The sequence below is a fragment of the Gordionus sp. m RMFG-2023 genome, chromosome 1, assembly GCF_954871325.1.
Source record: "Gordionus sp. m RMFG-2023 chromosome 1, tfGorSpeb1-WG-v2, whole genome shotgun sequence".
Lineage (NCBI taxonomy): Eukaryota > Metazoa > Nematomorpha > Gordioida > Chordodea > Parachordodidae > Gordionus > Gordionus sp. m RMFG-2023.
In genome coordinates, this window is record NC_088775.1 from 87,074,367 (window position 1) to 87,083,290 (window position 8,924).

At 25.5% G+C, this 8,924-nt stretch overlaps 1 pseudogene; it reads right to left on the reverse strand.

Moving 5' to 3' along the window:
• Positions 1-329: 329 nt before the first annotated feature.
• LOC135923057 (U2 spliceosomal RNA) lies at positions 330-438 on the reverse strand (annotated as a pseudogene).
• Positions 439-8,924: the final 8,486 nt, after the last annotated feature.

Sequence of the window (8,924 nt, forward strand, 5' to 3'; positions counted from 1 at the left end):
ACGACGCAGATGTTTAAGCAACGAGTGTCGCTGGGCTGTCGACTCAAGGCATCTAAATACCTTGCCACATCCAATCACCGGGCAATTATAATGGTCGGGCGCGGGGAAATAATATATTAAAATGTTTTCAATTAAAATTGGTTGCATACTTACGTTGAATATTCAATAAAATAAGAAATGGCGTCAATAGGCCATATAATTATAGAGAAAATGGCCGCGATCTTGCGCAGTGGATAATATTGTCACGATCGGCGCAGATTACCATAAGAAATGGCCTCTAGTCTGTAGGAGATTAATCGCGTTTTAAATTGAAAAGTAGAAAATGTTTTATAAGTTTAATAAAATAATCTTAATTTAAATATATTAATCTAACGTAAACATTAAGCTGATAAGAACAGATACTACACTTTGATCTTAGCCAAGAGGCCGAGAAGCGATACTTTTTTACTAGATGCTCTCTCAGATATAATACCATATTATTTCACCTTGAATCCAGTTTCTTTTAGATTTTTATGATAGAAGAAAGGATATATTGAAAATTTTAGTTGATAATCCGGTTTTTGATGTATGAGGTATATTTTTATAAATTAAGGTAGATTCATATTTAATTTTACCTATGATAAAAATAATATTTATATACAGGTGTAAAATTTATAAAATTTAAGTGCCATCATTTTATTTTTACAAATGTTATATGTTTACCAAGTATAGCCACTAGAAAACTATTGAACAAAAAAATTGTTATACAAAAGGAATATTTTTGATATTATACATTATTATATCAATTTAATATCATCATCATTTTATTAAATATTTTATATAAAAAACATAATCGTCGCAGATTTGGAACATTTAAATTAAAAAATTATTTATTATCAAGTAATGTCAATTTTGCATTTAATTATTAATAGTTGAATTTTATAAACATATATGAGCAAAAAATTAATTCAAAGATTTTATAGATCTTAAATATAAAAATAAATATTGGCCCATTAAACTTAATAAAATAAAATATTTCTACGATTATCGGTAACCCAATTCTTTTATATTATGTAAATTTCTTAGTCTTCATATCTTATCTGGAATTTATTTTATAATATTTGCATTTAATTTTTTAGATCAATCAAACGACAAATTTTGGAGATGTATTCTAATGGATAATTTTTGACAACTACCCCTGCGAAATTTAATTATCTTTGGAGCACCTTTAAGCGGTACAGAAGGATGTTTTCAAATTATATACAATCATTATTCCTCAAACTACCAATAAGTTTATTTCATACTCAAAAATGCCATTTTAATTCCTCAAATTTAATAGTTTGAAACTTTTTTTAAAATAATACGAACAAAAAATTTTAAGAATGATTCAAGAGTTACAAAATATTGAATTTGTTCTCACTCCTGACTTCAGTCGACCGAGACTTGTGACTGAGATGTTATAACTATTGCCCTTGTTTCTTTCATATGTTCTACAAAATCCGAGAAACATATCATTTGCATATAATTTTAATTGATAATAATAGTTTAATGGAGGAAGCCAAAATTGTTTTAACATCAATGCCTTTCCAAATATACTTCGAAGTAAAAGACTGGGATCTAGGATTGATATCTTGTTCCTTCGCTTACCTTGATTACCGATATAAATTCTTCCTCAGGACGCTTAATTTAAACAACTCCGGCTATGAATGGCTTGATTCCTATCACAGTATTTTATATAATAGATGCTGACTCTTTTTATGCAATCAGTTCGCGCACCAATACACTTGCAACAAATGTAATCAGGTCGCAGACTTTTTGGAAATCACGCTTCCCATTGTTAATTCATATCAAAAATCATTCGAAAAAGCATAATATACACACTTATTGCTACATTTATCAATAAGGGAAATATTCCGTGCATTCTTGAACCCACGTTCTGAATAGAAAAAAAAATTGTCCCTTTTGTATCAGGCAAACCTTTGGTCTAGGATTTTATTTCTTTGAACCTTTTCTAAACAGTTTCAAAATCCACACGGAAAAAACATATATCTCTCCTTTTTATAAACTTAAAAAAAACAGCCATCACAATAATTCGGCTCAATTAATAAATGTTAAAAAAATTAATTTGTATAATTTTTTATTAGGTGATGGCCTAAATATCGAAAAATTGAATGGCGTAATTTGCGTGAATCTGGCAGTTTTACGATTCGTAAAACTTTAATCTTTCTATCATTAAAGTTTTGTAATTTGCGTAATTATTGCAACAAAAATAACGAGGGAGTACCAAATGATGGAAAATATTAGACCACATGCAGCAAGCAAAGTCAAATGGGAAGAAATAAAGAATAAGTTTGATCTTATGAGCAAATTAAGACCAAGTTTATTGCTATTAAATCAAATTTCAACGAATACTATGCTCTATCTAAGAAATCAGGTTTTATATTAATAGTAGTATATATATATTATGAAATATATTTATAAATAGGTTCTAGTGCTGCTATGTTTAACAGCAAGTACCTAAAATTTGTAGAAGATTTTTTCTTGCAGAAGGAAAATGTATTTGTAAGCATTCTGAATCTAGTTTCATATAACTCACCAAATGTATTATAATATGAAATTTAAACGATATAATAATTTGTATTTTATGATTCTCCATAGTGGATTATTTAAATGAAATTATAAATCTTGTAAATTTCACGGAAAAAGATATAGCTGAGAATAAAATTTTAGGAGTTAACTATTTGTTATATATATATTATTAATTAAAAAATTTAGTATTCAATTCTCTAAACAAGGAAAATGTTAATCCTTGCAACTCAAAGAGAAAGAATTTTCAAACACCTAAATCTAAAAATTATGAAGTTGAAAAGATTAAGATATTCTATTTAGAGGTAAATATCTATTATACATAAAATAATAATTTATTTTTGAAATAGATTTAGTGACAAAAATTTCGAATTTCAAAAATGAAATTTGCACAACTTTTAATTTCATACATACATATAATTTTTTATACATAATATTTTGTATGTTTTTATACATATTTTGTATGTAATAAAAATTTAATTATTATTCCTCAATAAAATTAATTATAATTAGTGTTGTTAATTGGTTGGTTGTGTAAAACCCAGACCCAGGGTTTGGGTCTAAATAATCGACCAAACCAGCTCTGAGCACGAACCCCGAATTTATACATGCATGTATGACGTTGAATTTTTATATTAGTCCACATTTAATTACAATATCAATATGTGTTAAAATAAAATTTTACTTTTTTATTTTTTTTCCATCATGCATGGGTTACTCTTTTTGAATATTTACTGATATTTTTATTTTACCATAAAAAATTTTGATCAAAAGAAAGTCCCCAAAAATGGTAAGAAAATAAGAATAAAAAAAAAGCTTTATTAATTTAGAATGAATAAGATAAGAATAAGATTTAATTTAAGATTAGAAAATGGAATTTTTTTTTTACTTTTCATTTATCCGAGCCCCAGGTGTAATTCATAGGTGGGTCTGAACTCAGCCGAATACTCCTAATTTTAATAGGGACCCCGCTAGTAGTATGGATCCTGATGACGTGATATTTTAACTTAAATTTAAATTAACTCCCTTTAGTAATACTGACATTTATGATTGACGTTATAATAAAATAACATTATAAAATTTAGTGTGATATTTTAACTTAATTTAAATTAACTCCCTTTAGTAATACTGACATTTATGATTGACGTTATAATAATATTTTATTAAAATATCATTATATAATTTAGTAATACTGACATTTATGACTGACATGTAATGTTAAAAGTTTTTATTATTTAGTAATACTGACATTTATGACTGACATGATATGTTAAAAGTTTCTATTATTTAGTAATACTGACATTTATGACTGACAAGATATGTTAAAAGTTTCTATTATTTAGTAATACTGACATTTATGACTGACAAGATATGTTAAAAGTTTCTATTATTTAGTAATACTGACATTTATGACTGACATAATATGTTAAAAGTTTCTATTATTTAGTAATACTGACATTTATGACTGACTTAATATGTTAAAAGTTTCTATTATTTAGTAATACTGACATTTATGACTGACATAATATGTTAAAAATTTCTATTATATAGTAATACTGACATTTATGACTGACATGATATGTTAAAAGTTTCTATTATTTAGTAATACTGACATTTATGATTATTTAGTAATACTGACATTTATGACTGACACATAATGTTAAAAATTTCTATTATTTAATGATATTGACATTAATGACTGACATGTAATGTTAAAATTCTATTATTTAGTAATACTGACATTTATGACTTTATATTGCAATATTAACACTTATGACTGACAGGTGATGCTTAAAGTTTATATGTTTAGCATTGATAAATAATTAAAATTTTCTAATATTAAAATTTATGAGATAGATAATATTTTAATTTCTGATATACCTATAAATAATTTAACTTCGAAAACGTCATAGCTTAATTTTTAAAAAGTTTGATTGAAATCTATATACACATGGTAGGTTAATTTATTCATATTTAAACATAAATTACATATCATTGATCAAATGATTCAATATCGTACTTTTTATAAAAATATCTATTAATAAAAAATATAAAAAGCTATATAATATAAATTAGCAATTGAATAAAACTTAACTCATCAAAAAGGCAATAAATATATTGTATAAATTCGCAATTGAATATTTAAGAAAAAGATGAAGTATTAAAAAAAATATATAATGCAATAAATATAATTTAAATTTGCAATTGAATAGATTTCAACTTATAAAAAGGATGTCAAACTATTGTACTATAAAAATAACTATTAATAAAAATATAGAGTACAATGACATTTAACAAAAAGATACTTACCAATTATCATCTTTCAACTAAATTGGAATTAATATAAAAAAATATAAAATGCAATAAATATAATTTAAATTTGCAATTGAATAGAATTAAACTTATAAAAAGGATGTCAAACTATTGTACTTTTTATAAAATATACTATTAATAAAAATATGAGTACAATAAAATTTAACAAAAAGATACCGATTATCATCTTTCAACTAAATTGCAATAAATATAATGGAATAAAAATATTAGAACAGATAATCACATTGATATAATTCTAACAAAATGATTGTTATTTACATTGCATAAATAAATATTTTCTTTAAATATTTTAATATTATTAAAAAATTTCATGAGCGAATAATAAGCCCATTTATATTGGGTATAGATTAATATATTTGTCTGTAACAATGTGGCCATAGATAATATTTCTACCTCTGTTGCTCAGACACCGTTTCCCATAACATTTCTGTTAACTAGGTATTCCTCTACAGGATATCCTATAAATTTTCCCATTTCCAATTTGAAATCTTCGCTCCTCATAAAAAGAATGCATTCCTCCCTAAGGTAATTATAATTTTCCTGGCTATTTGATATCTCTTGACTTATACACCTATAAATAGGTAAATAATTTAAATATTATATATAGATTCTAACCTAAAAAAACAGTTCCCATCACCCACAATATGATCGGTTGTGAAAATCTCTTTTAATATACCACATTTTATCTTGGGATAACGTCCAATTACTTTGAAATTGAACCGCTTAGAGTGATATACCTTCGAGTTCCTTGTTGTGGGCAGAAAAAGTTCACCAATTTTCTTTGGTATTATTGCTTCGACAATAATTTGGTCATCTAAATTTGATAATTAAATAATAACATATTTTTAAAAAATATTACTACCCTAATCTTGTACACCTATATATCCTTCCTCTCTCACTATACTTTTAATAGCTATTATTGGATCTTCACCAAAAGTATCTATATCCAAAAAAATATATTAAATAATTTTATATATTATACCCTTTCTCTTGACACGTTTTATTTTAGTATCCTCCTTTCTAAATTCCAACCCTAGAATTTTAGATTTATCAAAAATATAATTTTTCCAATTTTTAAAAAATAAAACTTTCTCCTGAAACTTTTATTCCACAGGACATTTCTTCAAATAGTGCTTCTTCTAATGAAAATATAATAATTAAAAATATATTTTCCTTTTTCCCAAATGCATTTGTTTACCTTCTCCTTCTCCAACTATAGTTTTAAGAAGCCTACAAACTTAATTATTTGTTCAATATTATTTTATGAATAAACTGATATTACCTTGATCTTGAACACCCTCTATAGTTTCACAATGTGCAATATTTTTGACTGTATCTTTACCATTAAAAAAAGTTATATTCATATATTTAAAAAATAATACCTTTGTTACCCTCTATATAGTGCTTTAAATTACTTATATTAGCCTTAGTATGTAAAATTTTTCCTATTGAAGAGGATAATTCTACATTGCCTAAATATGTATAAATATTTTGTTAAAAATAATAAATTTACTATTAACAATTTTAACAATTGTATAAGGACCTACCCAAGGCTGCAACATTTTCCCTCCATTCCTGTCAGCCCGATGATTATTCCATACAAGCACTTTATCATTTATGTGATAAATTGCATTCTTAGCAGCATTACGAGTTTTATAATCTCGTTGCTGCTTAAGCTGAGCCTTTATAATATTTTTTGTTGCAGTCTTGAATATGCCTTTCATATTGTCTGCCCTTCTTTGGAAATTGCAGTCATAATCTGTATCAGAAAGATCGTCAAGATCTGTTTCTGGTTCTCTATCATCCTTAAATAATAAAAATTTATTACGTATAATAATTTTATACAAATAATGATATATAATATATCATACCTCACAGGGCAGTAAAGCTTTCCTGCCATACATCATCTCATATGGCATAAATTTTGAGGATTCATGCCTTGATGTATTGTAGGCAAATACAATACCAGCTAGAACTCCAGGCCAATCTTTCTGATTGCCTTTTGAACACTTCAAAAGGGAATTTTGAAGAGTACGATTGGCTCGCTCTACCATGCCATTAGCCTGAGGATGGTAGGATTATGTTAAAGTACATTTTAAAAGTGTTACAAGCTTTTTGGGTGATATCAGGCTAAATTTAAGCAATATTTTAAAACAATATTCTATTAATTTAAAGAGAATTTTAAATTGAGTACTGTATCCTAGCTTATAAGAGCAATATTTACCTGATTATATTAAAGTACATTTTAAAAGTGTTGCAAGCTTTTTGGGTGATATCAGGCTAAATTTAAGCAATATTTTAAAACAATATTCTATTAATTGAAAGAGAATTTTAAATTGAGTACTGTATCCTAGCTTATAAGAGCAATATTTACCTGATTATGTTAAAGTACATTTTAAAAGTGTTGCAAGCTTTTTGGGTGATATCAGGCTAAATTTAAGCAATATTTTAAAACAATATTCTATTAATTGAAAGAGAATTTTAAATTGAGTACTGTATCCTAGCTTATAAGAGCAATATTTACCTGATTATGTTAAAGTACATTTTAAAAGTGTTGCAAGCTTTTTGGGTGATATCAGGCTAAATGGTTTTGCATTTTAGGTAATTATAAATATCATTGATAACATCGTGATTCACTATTTAATATTTTACTTTTTACGTGAACAAGTTACTTTTTAAGAAGGATGTTTAATTTCACCAAGTAGATAAAAAAAATTTAAATTCGATTCAAAATTTAAATTCGAAAATCAAATTTACAAGAATTTCAGCAATATTAAAAAAACTGCATGATCATATACTCTCCTATCAATTTAAATTCGATTCAAAATTTAAATTCGAAAATCAAATTTACAGAATTGCATATCATATCTCTCCCTATCAATTTACATTGTAATTCATATCTTTGTTACTAATTAACTCCCTCCTTAACACTATTTATCAAAGGGGGAGTTAATCTATCATAGTTATTACTTAACTCAGAGGTATGTGATAAGGGGAGTTAATTAATCACGCTACACCGGGTCTGAACCTCGGGTCTAGACCAATAAAGCTTTTTTTTTATTCTCATTTTCTTACCATTTTTGGGGACTTTCTTTTGATCAAAATTTTTTATGGTAAAATAAAAATATCAGTAAATATTCAAAAAGAGTAACCCATGCATGACGGAAAAAAAATTAAAAAGTAAAATTTTATTTTATATTGATATTGTAATTAAATGTGGACCAATATAAAAATTCAACGTCATTCATGCATGTATAAATAATAAAAAGAAATGTAAATTTATAATTTGTGATGAAATGGCCAATAAAAAGTTTTTCTTTATTATATTAAAGTTATATTCCCAATATTATATAAAAGATAAGATTTTCGATAGGTAAACAAATTTTAACTATATTCTCTATTAAATAATTAGCAAACATTCAAAGTTATTGAAGATTGCCAGATTATATTTTCTTCTTTCAATGATCAATCCCAATGGATGGCCCAAATAGATTTTCAATTGCCGATTGATTATTAGCAAGAAGAGATTTATCTAGCCTAAATATGCCTGAAAGGATGTAAATATAATTTTGTTATGAGATTATAAATGGTAGCTTATTTAAAGATTCTTTTTTTTAAATGTCACTATAGCATCGTGATTTGGCGAATATCTCGACTGTAGGGCGCTGAATATTCTTAAGGTGGGTAGGGAGGTTTTGCCTCCATCAAATTTTCTACCATGTAGACGCTGATTATTATAACAACTATATACAATCTTCTAAGAATATATAATTTATTTATTATCATTTACCTGTTAAATTGGCATTAAAATATTTTTTCATAAATCTTTCTTAAATAATTTTTGGTAATAGAATGTGGAAAAGAATACCGGAAAAAACTGGGTATAAAATTAAACAAAATGGATAGCTTAATTCAAATAACTTGATTTAACTTTAAGATTCTGTAATAAAAGGAATTATATATATTTATTTTATTTCAAAAACTTATTAAATAGCAAATTTGTAAAGAATTTTATATTTTAAGTT